This window comes from Anguilla anguilla, chromosome 9, assembly GCF_013347855.1.
Source record: "Anguilla anguilla isolate fAngAng1 chromosome 9, fAngAng1.pri, whole genome shotgun sequence".
NCBI classification, from domain to species: domain Eukaryota; kingdom Metazoa; phylum Chordata; class Actinopteri; order Anguilliformes; family Anguillidae; genus Anguilla; species Anguilla anguilla.
Window position 1 is genome coordinate 35866846 of NC_049209.1, and position 18868 is coordinate 35885713.

The following is an 18868-nucleotide window of genomic DNA, read 5'->3' on the forward strand; positions in this document are numbered from 1 at the left end:
TTTTATTCAGTGACTTTTAAAGAAATTCTACTTATTTATAAAGCATGAAAGCCTTATACATTCAATATGCTTCAACCAGCATCCACAAACATGCCACTTGTCACTACAAACAATACTAATACGACTTAAAATAGTTATTATATGCAAGTCAATGTTATTTAAAAAAACTTTCCCCATTATTAGCTGCTTTTAAAATAATGCATACATGCTGGGAAATGTATTTTTCAAATATTTGCTCAACTGAAATGAATTGTCACAGACTACATACAAACTTGCCAGTAAGTAAAAAATAGCAAAAAAAAAATCAAATTTTGACAGTGCTTAATTGAGACATGACCCTTGCGACAATATATATTTGATATCAATGGAAAGATTGTTTAAAGTGATAAATTAATATAGTATTCAATTTCACCTGTATTACCTCTATACTTGTAGAAAAGCAGTATATTATCTGGAGCAATAGAACCTGGACTTGTGTACTGTTGCAATTAAATGTGCCAATTTTGTTGTGCAATCAAATGGACAATTTATTGACAACACTGGTCTTGGTCACTGCCAGGTAAATGGATTGTTATGATTATGAAACATATGATGTTTGGATGCAGCACCAGCATGCAGTCGCTGCTCCCTGATAATATTGCAAAAACACATACTCTTACCATATAGGGGCATACTGGGTTTAACCTTTCTTCTTTCCCTAAGTAAATATTTACCACACAAAAGGTTGGTTTTTCATGCACTGTGTGATAACTATTTTTTTGTATGAGTCTTTAGAGACGTGCTCTTGAAAGCATGTCCAGTTTAATAGCTTTCATCATTTAAGCGTGCTTTCGTCAATAAAGCGCACTTTTGTCATTTAAGCACGGTGTTCACGTAAGGCTTGTTTTTCTGTTTTCCCAAGTTACTCACCGTGGAGCCAAAGGCCCTGGGAAGAATTTCATTATTGGCTTTTGCCAGAGGCTCCGCAGGTTTGAAGGGATTACCGTAATCCGGTTAACGCAGTGTTCGCACAGCCTGGGGTCTCACGGTAAGCGCGTGGCACCCCCGGCGATCACGCTGCGTTCTCTGAAATGGTGTTTGGGGAGCCACCGTCATCAAACCCTGCCCACCTGCCTCATCAAGCCGCCAGTCTTGCGCACAGTCCGTGCATCTAGCTGAGATGAGGCTCACACAAGCTTCGCTGTAGCTGCGGAGAAATGCACTGCTTGTTGCGCACCTGTCCCCTCTCATGATATGAGAAATACCTGAACGAATCAGCTCCGGACTGAATTGGTGACTCGATCATTGCTTTTGAGGACCTGCGGGGTGGCTCATCCTGTTAAGGCACTGTGCTAGCGCATCAATAAGCTCTATGGTCTGGTGTCTCATAAGGCACTAATCTAGTGTACGGATATGGTTTCTGTAAAGGCATGGTTGTAGTGTATGAATTTGCCCTATAGTCTGATATCTGCTAACGGGCTGACCGGGTATTTCTCTTCTGTTTTCGCTTAAGGGACTGTTCTAATCCCTGGATATGCTCTATGGTCTGGGATCTGGTAAGGCACTCTTCTAGTGGCTGGATGGGCCCCATGGCCTCGTACTGAAACAAAACTGTGCCAGTGTTGACTATGGCTAGCAGCCCTGCAAGATGGCACACAGTTCTCTCTCCAGGGATGGAAAAGTTTCTGTCAGTCAGCATTATGGTGTCTTATCGAGCACCAGCAGCACTGGTTGACTAACCAAGAGTCCGACAAGCCCGACTAGCGAACTGTGGTACTGTGGCTGACATTGTGTGCATTGGAAGAGAGAAAGTGCTTTCTGTGCTCTCCCAAACTGATAGCAAGATGTATGCAATGAACATTTATAAATCCAATTAGGTATTCCAACTTGGGGAGTAAAGGGGGGGAGGTATTAAAAACCGCTTTTGCTTTTGATTGGTCAGCCTCTGCACTTACATAACCTCATTTTAGAGTTTGAATTTTTCCAAACAAAGAACAGACGTTCTCTACGGACACAATGCATGCTGACTGCTGTACAGAGCAAATAGCCAGACCTGGGATCTCCTGGCTACTTCTCCTTGTTTTTAATAAAAATCTCCTTCCTGCTTTTTCATACAAAAGCACAAATCTTTCAGGAAAAAGAGCTCTTTTTAGATACCTGATGCGTCTTTTCGGAAGATCGTTTCGCGGATATTTCTCCGGTTGCGCTCTGACAGTAATGGATATAATGTCCACATAACTTAATGCAATGGATATAATGTTGCTCTGAATAGAATGGATGTAATGCACTTTGTCACCAACTGCTTTGATGATTCATTTTTCTACGAGCTCCTAGCTGTTCACAACACACATTGTGTGCTTTGAGGAACTTTCGTCGTGTTCGTTTGTCAAAACTCAATTACACTGAACATGCAAAGCTGCATGTCAATGGAACTCTAGAATTATGCATTCTAGAATTATGGAACTGAAAATATTGGCGTTTGCAGAATGTAAAACCACTGAAACGGCATACTCCCTATTTTAAAAATATATCTGCAGTTTATGTAAATGAAGGCCATACCTTAGTTTAATTTTTCTTTATGGTGTGTCAATGAAATGTGCCATTGACAAAAATCTTGTCTGTGTCCTGCTTTCCTGTATTTCTAACTATACAAATAATGGAAACTTTGATTCAGTTCAATTCAGGAGAGAAAACCTGATTGTGTGATCTATCGAATGTTTGTAGTAGTAACAGGCTATATATTGTATTGTATATTGGAAACGTGCTGAACTTTATTCAGTATTATTTATCGGAACATGCTGAACTTTATTTAATTCCTCGTGAATGTGTACAGCAGCATACTTATTTGGCAAGACAGCTTGTACAGTTTGTGTCCCAAGTGCCTGTTTGCAATTCACACTCAGGGATGAGTTATTATAAGCCTTTTTTTGGCAGGAGGGGGGGTCACCCTGTGACTCTAGGTCATCAGAACAGCTTCTCTGTGTCACATGTTCAGTCACAGTTCAATAAATCCTGTCTGTAGGTTGAGTCTCCCCCATTGACTCATGTTTTAAAATATGAATTACATTTCATTTCATAAATTGTTTACATGAAAGAAGAATAACTCATCGCGCCACACTATCCAATGTGCACTGGAATGTCTTTTTAAAGCAGCTAAGTGCCGATTAGATGGATTAGGAATTTCTGTTAGACGGATCTCAACCTTATTTTAAACGTCTGTTTCTTTTGCTAAATAAAGAAAGGAACTGCATGTGATAAACCTACAATAAACACTTTGCCATGTCTTAATCTCTAAAGAGGCTGAGCATTAGGCATGGATTTAGTCAACATGCATCCTTGTGTTTTTTTACCCTTCACAAACAGATTGGCTAGTTTCATGATCGCCAAAAATGAACTTGTCAAAACTGTGTTTGTGAGGAAGAAAGTGTTTCTCAGTCCTACTTTCAAAAGACAATTTTTACTTGCTTGCAGAGGAAATGTAAAAGGTAGACCTACTCACTGTGGAGCTGCAGTTGTTTTGGGAAGCTGTACAGTCATTGTACTACCTGTTTTTGCATTCACTGCGCATGGAAATACGTTTTTTTTTTCCAATTTTCCACTTTCAAATATGAACTGCCCCTTTAATTCAGGTGACAAAGGATTAGCCTACCTATCACTGGGGTGTAATGGCCCGACCAATGAAATTCTTGGTATGTTAGTCATTTATGAATCTTGGCCTTCTTTGTTTGCGCTCATTGGAAGGTGCACTGGATAAGAGCATCAGCTGAATGCCTGGATGGTAAATGTAAATGAAGATACTTTCCGGGTTTCTGGGTCTCTGCCACGGCCGCCGACTGCTCTGTTTGAATCCGGCGACACATTTTGGCGGGAAGTGAAGGGGCAACTGCCGCATCGTACCTCTGAACCGATTCCGCAGGCCCCGAGCTCACCACCAAGAAGGAGGACAGAGCTCCTCCAGAGAGCAGCAGGTTTAGATTTAGGAGAGGTCACGGATAAAATAAACAGTTTTTCAGTTTGACACTTGCCAGAATACCGACCCGCTGATCGGCCCCAAATGTCTGCACTGCGCTCTCAGGAAAAAAACCAGAACAACTTTATTTGACATACAATACGTGTTGTACTTATGGAGTACATGCTTTCAGGATTAATTGGCTGTGATTCCCAAGAAATAACCGATCAAACTAACAAGCTAAATGAAACCCATTCAGGTATTTGTGCTATGACAAAAAATGAAATAACACTCCAATAAACAACTGTTACGCTAAATTGATAGTTGTCTTGGCATGTGTGCGGTGAAATCATGCATTGACTTAGTGATATAAATCTAACAGTGTACCAGATCCTCATAAGCTACTATAATGGTTGTAGAGCAAACCAATAAGCTCTGAGTGTCTGAAATTGAGTCAGTGCTGAACTCGGATTTCATAAATCAAGGCTTACTACTACCTATCTATGAAAAAAAAGACAATTTACCAAATAATACTTTTGTATTTTCTGTAGAACCAAACAGTGAAGAAGAAATGACCAAAACCATCAAATTATGAGTACTGATACAAAACAGTAATGAATAAATGAAGTTAAAATAAATAAAATACCAATCAATCGTTTGAGGTTAAGGGAGTAGACAGCTGCATAAAGAAAACTTTTATGGATATTTTGTCAGATTATTTGTGTATTTACCTTATTTTGATGGTTTGGACACATAAAAGATACCCTAAAATCATATGCAGGCCTATTTGATTCCATATGTGGATGGTGTTAGGCTACCACATTATGACCACAAGAGTAGGCATAGGTAAACAATATACAAATAAGCCATTTTGTAGTTTGACTGAACAAGGTGAGATTTCTCCATGCTACGCCTGTGCGTATGTATAAACTAAATTCATTCTGTAACGTGTTTGAACCATCACATTGCCAGTTTTTACATAACTTTTCAGAGATGGACCTTTTTGATGCACTGCCCTGAAGCTAAAAATAAGATTTATGCGCAAAGTTCAAAGGTTTAGTGGATTGATGTTTACCAAAACTGTTCTTAAATACTCTTAAATGCTCTTATATTTTTCTTGTTGGCAGAACACTTTGTGCAGAACTTTCTGAAAAGTACATTTTACATGAGCCAAAGTATTTTTGCTTTGGCTCAAAATGTTGCAAATGTGCAGGATTTATTTATTTATTTTTATTTTATTTATTTATTTCATGTCGTGGCGACCTTGCTCATGACCGACACAACAAGGCTTTATGTAAGCAAAAAATTCCATACAAACAGATTGTTTCCCCAGACAAGGAGTGAAATATGTAATTTCTCTGGAACCCTACACTTTGCTAACTGGCCCATTTGTTTTTTATCCCCCCACTGTGACACATGCAGATATTAGATTACCTTGTGCTGTCTGTGTTTCTGTGTAACACTCATATCTCAAAAACAACTATTTCCCTCGAAGCAATACAGTATTGGAACTCAGGACAAAAGCTAATGTGAGCTTTCCACAATTTGAATAGCTTTAATCTACTTATGTACTTAAAAGCACATGCTAAGAATTTGTAAACAAATGGTCCCTATTCAGGCTATTTATTTATTTGTACAAGGTCACTCCAATGGGCTTATCAGTTCAATAAAATCCATGTAGAGAATCCATGTAGCACATATCAGTCTCTGAAAAACTGGTTCCAATCACAGTTGGTTGTGGTAAGCTGGTTTGTAACTCTGTAAACTGTATGTCACGTTTACTCTTAAAGCATTGAATTTGGGCTTATGCTTCCCTGAGTCTCAAACCAGTTCTTGTAGAGAAAACACATATTGTAAATCACAGTTTGATGCTAAGAAGCAACAACATTGGGATCTAAAAGGTGTGTGCATTCTATGGGCTGTCCATCCATATTGTAGCATGATCTGAAATCCATGCTTGCAATGGTGGATGTTCAGGTATAGCTGCAAATCAAGGAAGGTTCTTTGCATGCCTTATGCATTAGTTTTGCCTTATGCATTATTATTATTTAATAAACTAAGAGCATGGCTTCTACGGCCATGCTGAGCCTTGGTTCCTCGTCTACAGCTGTTGGGTCCAGCCTTAGAAACGTAGGTGTCATGTTTGACTAGTCCATTGATTTTGGCCAGCGTATTAGGATGCTGACTCATTCTTGTTTCGTTTTTTTTTCCAGCTGAGAAACATTTCTAGACATACTGTCTTTTGTGTCTAAACCTGTGTTGCAGATGATTATCCACACATTTGTCTCCTCACGTCTCGACTACTGCAGTGCCCTTTTTACACGCCTCAGCGAATCGTCTCTGGACCGTCTGCTAGTGGTTCAGACAGGGTCCGCCCAGCTACTGACAAAATCCAATTAGAAGGTCCCACATTGCAGCCATTCTAGCTTTGCTTCACTGGCTTCCCATCAAATTCGGGATGGATTTTAGAATTCCTGTCGTCACGTGTACATCACACGGTCAGGTGCCTGCTGACGTTAGTGAGCTACTTTGCCCTTATGACCGCAGTAGGTCCCTTCAATCTTAGGTCCATGGGCTGCTGGCCATCCCCAGTTATAGATTAAAAACAAAGGGAGATTGGGATTTTGCCACAGATTTTGCCAAATCTTTAGAACAGCCTCACTTTAGAGGTCTGAACTGGGCTTTAAGCCTTGCAGGTTAGAGCTAACGCGTGGCTCATCCTGTTAAAGACACTGCTGTGGCCCATTATTAGGCGTTACCATCCAGGCTTTGTAAACAGTAACAGCAGAGACTGAACAGCAGAGTCTGAACAGCAGAGACTGAACATTAGAGTCTGAACAGCAGAGACTGAACATTAGAGGCTGTGGCCAGCAGGCCTGCTGGGTGGTGCATGCCTGGCTGTGGAAACGCCCACAGAGAAATTGAGAAACGATGACAATAAGCAGAGTAGTAATATGCCTGATATTTCTGTCCATGTTATACCCCCCACCTCCACCCCCACCACCCCAACCCCTCATCTCCAGACTAAATCATGCGCCTGTGAAAATTCTTCCTCTAGGTGAAGTTATAGAAATTTTTTTTTTTACTAAATGAATTGATTGTTAAAGGTACGATTTAGTGGCATCTAGCGGTGAGGTTGCAAATTGCAACCAACTGAATACCCCCCCTCAACCCTCCCTTTCCAATGACATAGGAGAAGCTACGGTGGCCTGTAAGTTCCAAAAATGATCTTCTACGACAGCATCGAGTAGCCAAGTGTCAAGTGATGAGGTTCCTTGATAGATTTATAAATTGTATTTAGTTATTTAGTCTGTAAAACTATAGGTCATAGCTTGCAAGTAAGATAGCGATTATGATTGTTAATTGTTCTGCATTGTGGTAGCGTTTTGTTGCTAACATTATCTGCTTTGCATGGTAAATCATAGAAAGACATGATGCGTCACAAAAACTATTACACTACTAACTAACGCTTACATTACAGTGTGAAATATCCTCATTATGAAATACCACTAACCTATTTAAAGACACTCAATTAAAAAAATAACGTATAAAACCGAAATATTTTGAGCAGTAATACTTACATAGCAATGGTGAAATCTTATCTGCGTTCAATAGATAGAGACAGAGACAGTAAATCAATATTTAAGACAGATATATTTCTATCTGCTTCTGTCTTACACCAGAAAACCATGTCAGCTAGGTCTATCAGCAAACATATGGCTTAGCTATGCCCAGAAGTCCTCAATAATAATAGTATTTTCCAAGAAATTACGTAAAATTGTTGACAACGTTTCGTTAGGTGCAGCGTCTTTTACTGCTACCACAGAGTGAATGTGTAAGTGAATGTGATGATAACAAAACTTTCCATTAAGCTGACCAATAAAATGCTATTCCAAAAGCAAAATTAGACGTTATACATCGTTAGAAAGCTTATACTCTCACCTACTGAATGAATGGATTGTCAATCAAGCCAGACTGTACTAAAAAGGGCTACAACGCCGTAAACAACATGTGTGGTATTACGCACAGCTATTTTGGAAGGTACCCAGGCATCACAAATGCGCGTATATTTCACAAACGGATTGTCCAAGACAATATATGACCACTCAGTCTCTTCTTTCTTCTTCTTCGTCTTCCAATCGGTGCATTCGTGCCACCCACCAAAATTAAAAACGTGAGAGAAAAAAAACGCGAAAGGCCCTCTCTAGAGCTGTTTGTCCGTTCTGGGCTACTGTAGAAACATAGTGGTGCAACATGGCGGCCTCCATGGAAGAGGACCGCTCCCTATGTAGATATAAAGGGCTTATTCTAAGGTAACGAAAACACAACGATTCTTATTTTTATGGGATTATACACTAATTAAAACATTCCATTTCTGTCGAGTCTGTTCCGCTAGATGCCACTAAATTCTACACACTGCACCTTTAAATGGACTGCATTTATGGAGTACTTTTTCCAGCACAATTTTTACACAATTAAATTCATTCGCACACACACACACACTGATGGTAAAAGGCAGGGGTTTGGTGCCTTGTCACCCCACTAACATGACACTAGCTTGAATATGAGCACGACAGTACAAACGCAGCCGGCGTACAAACCCCCAGTCTTGAGATTTTCTGGAACGTTCCCCTTCCATGCGACGGCACCTCTGCTGGTATTGGCCAGCCGTTTAAAAAAAAGAAAAAAAAGAGCAGAGTATTTCCTGCCAGGATGGCAGGGATGCCAGGAGGACCCGGAGCGTGCGTCACGCCAAGCACAACAGCGGCCTGGTGCCAGCGTCCCCCCACGTGGCGCCAGGCTCCTAGCTGTGCCAGGGCACCTGGGCCCTCAGATTCGGGAAGGGTCACCTCAGACCACCCTTCCCTCACCCTCACCAGTGGCCACCCTACCTGTGGCTCACTGGAGGGGATGCTGACCATGATCTCGCTATTGAAACGTTTGTCACCGTTTTGCACTTTTGCAAGAACGGTCCAGTAAAACATTTATATTTTTGCAGCCTTTTCTCTAATAGTTTTGCTTAAATTTTTTTTTTCCTGCAGTGTGTGAGTCTACCTTCTTTGGTTCTCTCACTAGCGATGGACAGAATTTGCCGAAAGTGCAATGATTCCCAGATCTGTCTCAGTGAGTCTCTCAGCTGCATCTCAAGTACTGTATTCTAGTACGCTGAAACTCTACACTGCACGGGATATTCGATAAAAATATTAAAGATAATATAAAAAAGTTTTCACTGCAGCATGTTTTTATCGTCCAACACGCTTGTATTATGTCTAGTTTTTTTAAAGGTCTTTTCTGTTGGCTCAATAGGTTATTCTAGAAAATGCCTGTTACAGCTCAACAGGCCATTCTAGAGGGAACATTCTGGAGAGCACCTTCCACTGCTCTGTTGAGTTTATTTATACATTACATTACGTTACAGGCATTTAACAGACGCTCTTATCCAGAGTGACTTACACAGCTTCTTACATTTTTACATAGTATCCATTTATACAGCTGGATATTTACTGAAGCAATGCAGGTTAAGTTCTTTAGGGTACAATGGCCTTATACTACCTGGGAATCGAGCCTTTACCAGGTTACCAGTTCCCATACCATTATACTACATTGCCACCGTGTTTTCAGAGTAATTGGTATTTGGTTTGAGCACTTGCACTTTGTGAAGACGTATATCTTCTAGAATCCAGAGAAGCCCTATGGAGGCTAAGTGTAATTAGCCACAGTGAACGCTAGGTACTGACGTCCTGGGACAGTAGGCTGTTCTTTGCTTCACTGCCCTTTGGTGTGACTTCTCGGGTCAATCACAATTAACCCTAAAATATCCACAAAGGTAACTGCTCTGTGAAAAATGACTCAGGTTTGGGTAATGTCGTCTTCAAGAGGGCAATGTAAGTGCATCATGTATCATCCAGATGATATTGGAATATTAAAATATTCTCCTGAAACCACTGCGTACAAGATGAATTATAGACGCAGAAAGTTCCTCATTATTTGTTGCATGCTGTGGATACAAGCTTACTAAATGCTCCCCATCCACCGTAAACTGCCATCAAGCGTGAAAATCTAATGAGGACAAAGAGGGGGGAATTTGCAAAGTGCCACGGCAGATCGTATGACGGCATCTCCCCCTCGAGCTGATATAATAATGCATTTTCCCATTGCTGCTAACCACCGAGTTCGGGGGTCAGACAGCTGTAATTCAAATCAGACGTCCCTGGGGCACGCGTTCCAGATGCGAAAATCTAGACGGGTGTACGAGCCGACCGCGCACAACTAATTGGCGGTCATTAAGTGGGCCGCGCTCTCTGGCCCCCGTCGCCATTGGCTGAGCGTCCACCTAATGAGGGGGCGATAACGGAGTCCTTGTTCGCGCTGGCTAAATTGGCCCGATTGGTGGAGGTGTGGAGTTTTTTTTAATTAGCGCTCCGTTTGGCAGCCAAGTGCTCGTCACGTACACAGAGTTCACCGGAAGTGCCAGGCGGCTCACTTACCGCTGCGGATTCAGCAGGTGACGCGTCGAGTGCTCGTGGTCTATCATTCTATCGGTCTTAAGAGTGGACACGATGCCCTGCACCTCGTCTTTCTGCCTTACACTGTCCTTTAGCTTTGTAGTCCTAGATATGCAAGTTCTAGCTCTCTCCTGTAGAACTGTGTGGACTGTTGGCTGCAAAAATACATGCGCTTTAGCTGCAGTGCTGCTCTTGCATGGGTGCAGGTGACATAGTTGCAAGCAGTACAGGTGCCTTGGTTGACGGTACAGCAGTGGTCCCCCACCTGGCATTCAAACCTGCGACTTTGTGGTTCACAGGTCCAGAATCCAGGGTACCGAGGTACATACCCCCCTCTCCTACCGCTTACAGAGAGGGCAGGTGGAGGCTTCTGACAAATTTTAAGGGGGAAGACACTCACTGCCAAACAAAACATTCTTGGTTTTGTTGGGGCATGTAACTTGCCACCTGTATGTGATTTACAATCGGACAGTTGCTCTGAGACTTCAGTTACTATATCCCCCCCCCCCCCCCCCCGACTCAAATATCAAAACATTAAGAGGTATTTTCCACTACTCCTCCCCCCCCTTCTGGGAAATGTACCCCCCACCCCCCTGTGCCCCCCCCACCCCCTATACAGTGTAAATAGTCACAGGTGATTGCCCTCGACGATTGTAGGAAATGAAAGAATAAATGTGATTTCACAAGACCAGAAGCCAGGGCAATATTAAAGAACTAAATGTTATGAGGCACAAAACTACCGCAAGTTTGAATGGCAGTAAATCGGGGTACTGCAGAACACTCTCTACTGGCTTGGGCCTGGGGGTGGGGGGAGGTGGGGGTGGATTAGGTGTCAGGGATAAAAGGTCATAGTTCATACATGGCACACATTTGGATTTACCTGGATGTGATTAATTGGTTTTTGATCACCCAGGGAGAATTCTGTTACACAAACCCCAGACTTAAAAAAATTAAAAAATTTTATTTAATTTTTTTTTACCTCAGGTGACCTCTGAATGTCACATGACCCCTGTGCACATGCAGTAAACACTCGCATGAACACAAACGTGTACACATGCATAAAACACTGTGGCAAGTGACGTTCTCTAAATCTGCTTGAAGTGTTTTGTTGATATGCGTTCAGACGCAGTTGTGGAAATCAACAAAAAATGATGTTACTTGGTGTTTCTTAAAAGAAACATAGCACTTAATTTAGCACACACCTTTCCTAGATGCCTTTCTACTTTATGAATTGAAAATAAATACAAAAAACCATGAATTACAGCTCTTAAAATTTTTGCATTTTGGTGCGGAATCCCAATGCAAGCCAGAGTTTCTGTCTGAGATCAGAGGCTAATCCTGAAAGTACGCTACAGACCGTAATGCACCAAGAAAAACACATTTCTGCTGAGGGTTTGCTTGTGTATTAGTCTCATGGGTCTATTTCTCATGAAGAACAAGAGCCTGTACTGGCTGATACTTAAAATGATGCTTCTGGAAGTTGTGATGGTGAAAACACTAAAGCATTCAGGCTTTATCTTTTTTTTGTGCGAGCGAGAAAATATTGCAGTTAAGGCCTCTTCAGCTGTATTTCATTTTGATTTTTACAATCCATGGCTTTAATTATGACAAACTGATATCATGAAACATATTTGTATGAGACTATATCTCTTAATGGTTATTGCTTTTAAACTTTATTCAATAAATATCTTTAAATAAATAGCCAGACCTTCATACATTTCATTTTACACTTTTTGTCTTCAAAAAAAGAAAAAGTATTTCATTAATTTAGTGAGTAGGTATATCATACCACATTGTGGCATGACACAGTATTATACTTAGTTGACTGTGATATAATACTGGCCTTTTCCCCCCAATGTATCTGTGTTTAAATATTAAATAACTATTCTTCTCTGTGTATCATAATTTTCCAGGCATTTTGCCCGATTTCTTTTTCTGGGGGTCACAGCATAATTTTCCAGCTTTTACTTTTATGCAAAGTACTGTGGGACAACTTTGAAATACAATTTATATGTATTTTGTATGCCACAATAAGAAATACTGGCTAACTATTCGAGTGATAGGCCTATATTAAATTTAGGCTGTGTTGAAACATTTGGCATGGCATTATACTTTCAAATCTGCTTCCACACCTGCCCATACCCAGCTTTGAATTATACATATTCTCCCCTTGCAGTTAAAAACCAAACACAGATCGGCAGTTTATATAATGTATATCCTGACCTTAGTCCTCTGTATACAGCCCAAATAAAATCTTGCTTGGAGTTAGCGGTTTATTACAGTCACAGTAAAGTGCATTGTTAGTGATGCTTCTACATTATTACTCGCTTGTATAAGCGGACCCTGATAATGGCGAGATGTAACTCTACTTGACAGATGAGCACGGTGTAATTTTCAGACCACATTGTAAGCCAGTTTCCTGGCTCGAATTGACAATATATAAATCTGCTGAGTCACGGTGGTAAAAGAGAGAGAGAGAGGGAGAGCTCCAGTCCCTGGACTCAAAACGCAGTGAGTCGGAACATTGCCTAGCAGTCTTGCCATGGCAACTGCAGCAAGATGGAAGGAAGTCCCTTTTGTTTTTATCATTTTCAAAAAAATATTTGGCGGCTTGTCCTCCAAAGGCTGACGTGAAATGGTCACTGGCGTGTAATCATGTTCATGTCGGCGTAAAACTCTGGTACATGGCTGGAGGCAGGCGGAATATGGCCGAATCCACCGTAGCTTTGCCAGTTGAGGGATGGTTAGCGTAACTAGGGTGGTCCCCCATCTCTTTGCGCGAGACCGGCTTTTCTGCTCGACCGGAGAACCGGCGGTCCACGTGCGGCAGCCAGGTAGCGAGCGTTGGCCACCAGTGCAGTGACTACGCAAAGTGAAAAGTGGCGACCAACATAACGCATTTTGAGGATCAGCGCTTGACAAACTCTAATGAACAAAAAAATTCAGTTTCACGTTGATGCCGCGTCCGGTGCTCGGCTCGCAGCATTACTTAATCCTGTAAAATCCCACCAATGACAGATGCGTAATGTCTGGCCGCGATAACGCAAATGGACTCGGCTTTGCCAAGGAGCTGAATTGGACTCTTGTTGATAGGAGTCTGTTGGGGTAGTCTCGGAGGACCCGCGCACATCTGTGCACAGAAGCAGAAGAATGTTTAATTCTCTTACCACCCCCCCCCCCCCCCCCCCCCCTCCCCCCAAGCCCATTAAATCTCCCTATTTTAATTGTGGCTCTGGTATTTTATAATGTCCTGAGGACAAATGTAATGTCAGCTTGGGTCCTCCCCCCTCCAGATGTGGTTAACATTCCTTTTCACGCCACATTACCGGGCCTCTCAGAGGACGCGCGGATGTAATTTCTGCGTATCCCACGCCAAAGGTGCTGTGTCACTGCACTCTTTGCGCACAAGTCTGCTTCAGTAAAGCTGGCCCCGTTTGTGATTCAGCGTGCTTGGATTCAAGGGGGGCACATCGCCTAACATTCCCACAAATTATATTTAATTGGAATATTAAAGTCTGTTTTCTGAAACATTCCGAAATTACCATCCTCTCATTTTAGGTGCAACTTAATGTATATATGTGGTTGCATATCATTTGCATGCCATGACTTCCTGATGTCTGTGACCTATCAAAATCATCAGAGTCTGGATATCTTATTGTCAGGGTGTCCTACAAGCGATACAAAAACCCTTTGCATTTGAATGGATCTCTATGGGAATTGGGAGGGTGGGACTAGATTCAGTTGTAAATTATGCTGATACAGTATGGAACACATTTGTTGGCTAAATGGCTTTAAGTCATCAAGGGTCCAAAGTATAAAATGAGCCTCAAACCTACTGCATATCTGCTGCCAGAAAGCATTGTTTCTCCTGAATATTTTTTCCATTGAGTTCAACAGGAAAATTAATCAGGAGAAACAATGCTTGTAATATCTACTGCATATCTGGCAACAGCATGGTGGCTTGAGGCTCATTTGATACCAAGCAGAAAAATGCAGATGGTTTTAATGTTGTGGCTGATCGGTGTATACGCTGCATGTATTAAACAGACTTTTTGTCTGGACAAGTGTAAAGATGTAGTTGGTCGAGTCGCCAAGGGGGGTGGTAGGGAAGCACGCAGGACAACAAAATCCTGTGCAAAAAGTGCCAGGTTTATTTACAGTGCTCAGGAGTGTAAGTATAAACAACAAAAGCTAATAGACAAAAAATAAATAAATAAACAAAAACCCTAAGAAATTTACAGGCTAACAGCCACAATGTCTTAATTAGACAGTACAATAAAGAATGTTCGTTTCAGCAGCTCCTACAGTATCACCTACAGTACCTCTACTTTCACCAGACAGTCCCCTGCAGTCCCAAAACCCACTGCTTAAATAGGGAGTTCAATTTGAATTTCCCTCCAAGGGACTGTACCACACAACTGACAAGGGAGCTGCCTTAAGATTTGGATATTATCTGTTTGAATGGAATGAGTCCAAACATCACCGCCTAATTGCAGAGTATAAGTTTAATAATTAATGTATTAAACTTACGATAAAGTTAATAATTTCACCATTCTGAGGTGCACTTTAATATTAACCCGTGAAATTTAAAGTTTAAAGATTGGTATTCCCCGGATATAGGCAGTTGTCGCATCCAGGACATGACAAGCGCATCTGACGGCGGCGACTGACTCCGGCAGAGCAAACATGATTTCAAAAAAATTACTGAAAACGGTAAAAAGAGAAAATGACAAACAGAAAGAACAAATCAGCTGAACAATGGATGGTGGACTTAATAAACGATGTGTAAGTAAATTAATGACGTGTGTTTGTTTTTACTGACAAAGTGAACAGTTGAAATGGAAACAATAGGTGACTAAAAGAGTAGAGTATAAAAATGAAAGTGACGTGATGAGGCCGGCGTGAGGCCACATCATAACAAGTCACACTTTTACTGTACTGGGGTTTAAACGCAGCAGTGGGGGCTAGCTAATGTCACTTTCATGCGGGCACTTGACCATGCATTGTCAACATTGTGTCGGCATTTTAATACTTCTAGCTCCAACTGCCCATGTCTCTTTTGTTTTTTGAAATTGCACATTATATGGTAATTGAGCATTGCAGTGAATGCAATTCCGAGTTTTCCTAATCTATAATGTTGATGTGCATGGAAATGTGAGAATAACAAGCAAAAGTGACGTTGAAACGCTGCGCCCCCTGGTGGCTCAATGCAGTGTTTTCCCAGATTGTGACTCAGGGCCCACAGATGCACTTTTGTCCCCAACCTCAAAATAAATAAATAAGCAAGTGCATTTTCTTGCATTAAAAAATTTGGAAAAACGAGTACAATTCAACCAAGACAACAATATAACGATGTGAATATTTACAATTGTTATTCAAAGTTGAGGAAAAAACATTGCTTTATATTACCCTATTACCCCAGGCAAGAGTTTCATAGTGTAAATATTAATATAAAAATAATATTAACTTAATTTATTTATGATCTTACAATGATTTTTATTTGCCAAATAGGTACATTTCTCCAATTTACAGTATTAGAGAGAAGGAGGGGAAGGAGGGAGGAGAGATGGGGGACGTGGCTGATGGTGGTAACTCATGTAGGGGTATGGGGGGCAGTGGCAGCTCATGTGGGGGTACGAGGGGGGTGATGGTAGCTCCTGTGGGGGTACAGGGGCAGGGGAGTGGGGGATGGTGGCACGAGGGGGGGGTGACGGTAGCTCGTGGGGGTACGAGGGGGGGTGAGGGTAGCTCATGTGGGGGTACGATGGGGGTGATGGTAGCTCATGTGGGGGTACGATGGGGGGTGACGGTAGCTCATGTGCGGGTATAGGGGCAGGGGAGGAGGGGCTGGTAGCTCATGTGGGGGTACAGGAGGGGGGGTGGTAGTTCATGTGGGGGTACAGGGGGTGGGGATGGTGGTAGCTCATCTAGGGGTACAGGGGGGCGGTAGCTCATGTGGGGGTATAGGGAGTGGGGGCAGTGGTAGCTCGTGGGGGTACAGGGGCGGGGGAGTGGAGGATGGCGGTAGCTCATGTGGGGGGTACAGGGGCAGGGGAGGAGGGACTGGTAGCTCATGGTGGGATACGGGGGGTGGGGGTGATGGTAGCTCATGTGGGGGCACAGGGGGGACAAAGAGGCCTTCACCCCAACTCCGGATTCCTGCCGCTCCAGACAGCTGAACATGCTGGCGTGGGGGACAGTGGGATCAGGTTCCCACAGACCTCGGGGAGAAAAGGTATTAATTAGCATGAGCAGACGCTGACGTCAGGGTGAGCTAGAGCCTCGCGATCTGCGTCCATCTTCGGAAACCTGAGAACCACCCCCCCACACAACCCCCCACCCCTTCGTCCCCCCCAACCCGGGTCCAGACCTCTTTTCCCTCTTTTTTCTCTGTCTGCCATGGGGCAACATTTCACTTCAGAACAGCTGTCTTCTCTCACAAAGTATTAATTTAAAAAATATTTTTTTTAAGCATTATGGGTATTCATGCATTTACATGTATGTTCCCTTTAAGTTCACTCGCTCAATGTTAGATTGCTGAAGTCGTTCGGGTGATGGGCACTGACATGGACAAACAAGCGATAGGGACTCCATTAGAACTTCATGATGCCAACAGAGACCCCGCAGTACTGTGTGAACTAGGTTTATAGACACCACAGTGCTGCAGAAAATCAGCACTCGACTCCACAGTAAACCGTTAAAATAGTTCGCAGAGACCACACAGTACTATGTGAGATTGGCGCATACGCTCTGCTGTACTTTATTTGCAACACAGTAGCCATTTTGCATCACTCTCTCTCTTTCCACCGTTGCATTTTTGACAACGTTTGGAACAGGCGGATTCAGCCGGACACGCAGCATGAGAGACGTTCACAGCGGAGCAGCACGTTCACTGTTCTGTCCTTCACCTTCATGAGATAGCAGACACAAGCACAGAATAAGTCACTACAACAATCTTAACCCCTTAGCTTACATGCCAAATCTTGCCAATCATTGCCCATTTAGGGGGTACTCTATTTAAAGCCTTATAACTCCAGATGTGAACACCACAGAGACTTGAGAAATGGCTTAAATGAAGCAAGACATTTGTACAATTTACAATACTAATGCAGATTAGTTTATATTCATAATTTTGGAAGAAATAAAGTGCCACAAATGCAATTGTCTAGACAAAAAATCAAAAATGAATCTGCACTTTTTTTTTAGTTTGCAATGAAATACTTCATTGAGAGATTGCATATATACAGCAGGCTATACATGTGCTGGATTAAAAACTTCTTGACCACAAGTTCATAATATCTAAGGGTGGATATATAGAACTACTATAGATTTATGAAGCAAAAACCTAGCAGTGTACCCAGCGTCTCCAAATCTATCCAAAATGTCTAAATTATGCATTGCTGTAAATCACAACATATTTACGTATTTCATTACAAATCAACTGTTTTGACTCAAGAAACTCACTGCTGCATCATTTTCAAGTGGGAATTACAAGCTTTTCGTCAGTACAGTGGTCTAAAATATTTAGGGGTCCAGAAACATATCCAAAATCTCTCCAAAAATGAATAAAATGCTTTTTGTCCATTATAAAGCATATAAATGAGCCCCCTATGAAGGTTTAAGATGAAACATTGCTATCAGATTAAAAAATAATGCAAAACTATTGTCACACAATGCGCTACAGTACCTAAATGTGTAATAATTAACTCTTGTATGTATTTCTATACTCTGTACTCTCGTATGTTTTCTTGTATGGGGATGGGACGACATGAAAACAATTTTCAACCGTCCAACACGTTTTGGCAATGTTCCAACTCTCACGTCATCACTGTTGCATGCTTCACAAAAACAATTTCACTACTAATAACGCTTACATTACAGTGTGAAATATCCACATTATATAATACCACTAACTTATTTAAAGACACTCCATTTCAAAAATATCGTATACAACCGAACTATTTTGAGCAGTAGCTAATACTTACATAGCAATGATGAAATCTTATCTATGTTCAGCAGATGGAGACAGAGACAGTAAATCAATGATACTGTATCAATGATACAAGTGTTCTCTTCTGTTTTGCTCCAGAAAATGATGTAAGCTAGGTCTATCAACAAACATATGGCTTAGCTATGTCCAGAAGTCCTCAATAATAATAGTATTTTCCAAGAAACATCGTTGACCACGTTTCGTTAGACCAGCGTCTTTTACTGCTACCACAGAGTGAATGCGATAAGGAAAATTTCGGTTACGCTGACCTAAAAAAAAACGCTATTCCAAAAGCATAATTAGACATGTTATACATTGTTAGAAAGCGTATACTATCACCTACTGAATAAATGAATTGTCAATCAAGCCAGACTGTACTAAAAAGGGCGACAACGCTGTAAACAACACGTGTGGTATTATGCACAGCTATTTTGGAAGGTACCC

At 41.8% G+C, this 18868-nt stretch overlaps 1 long non-coding RNA gene across 1 annotated transcript in view; it reads left to right on the top strand.

Annotated features, from left to right (window-relative positions):
* The window catches only part of LOC118235924, a 22101-nt gene extending 6869 nt beyond the window's left edge, over window positions 1–15232 (top strand). The window contains exon 2 of the long non-coding RNA XR_004766943.1: window positions 15055–15232. This is a non-coding gene — a long non-coding RNA (uncharacterized LOC118235924). The remainder of the gene's footprint in view (window positions 1–15054) is intronic.
* The last annotated feature ends 3636 nt before the right edge of the window (window positions 15233–18868 follow it).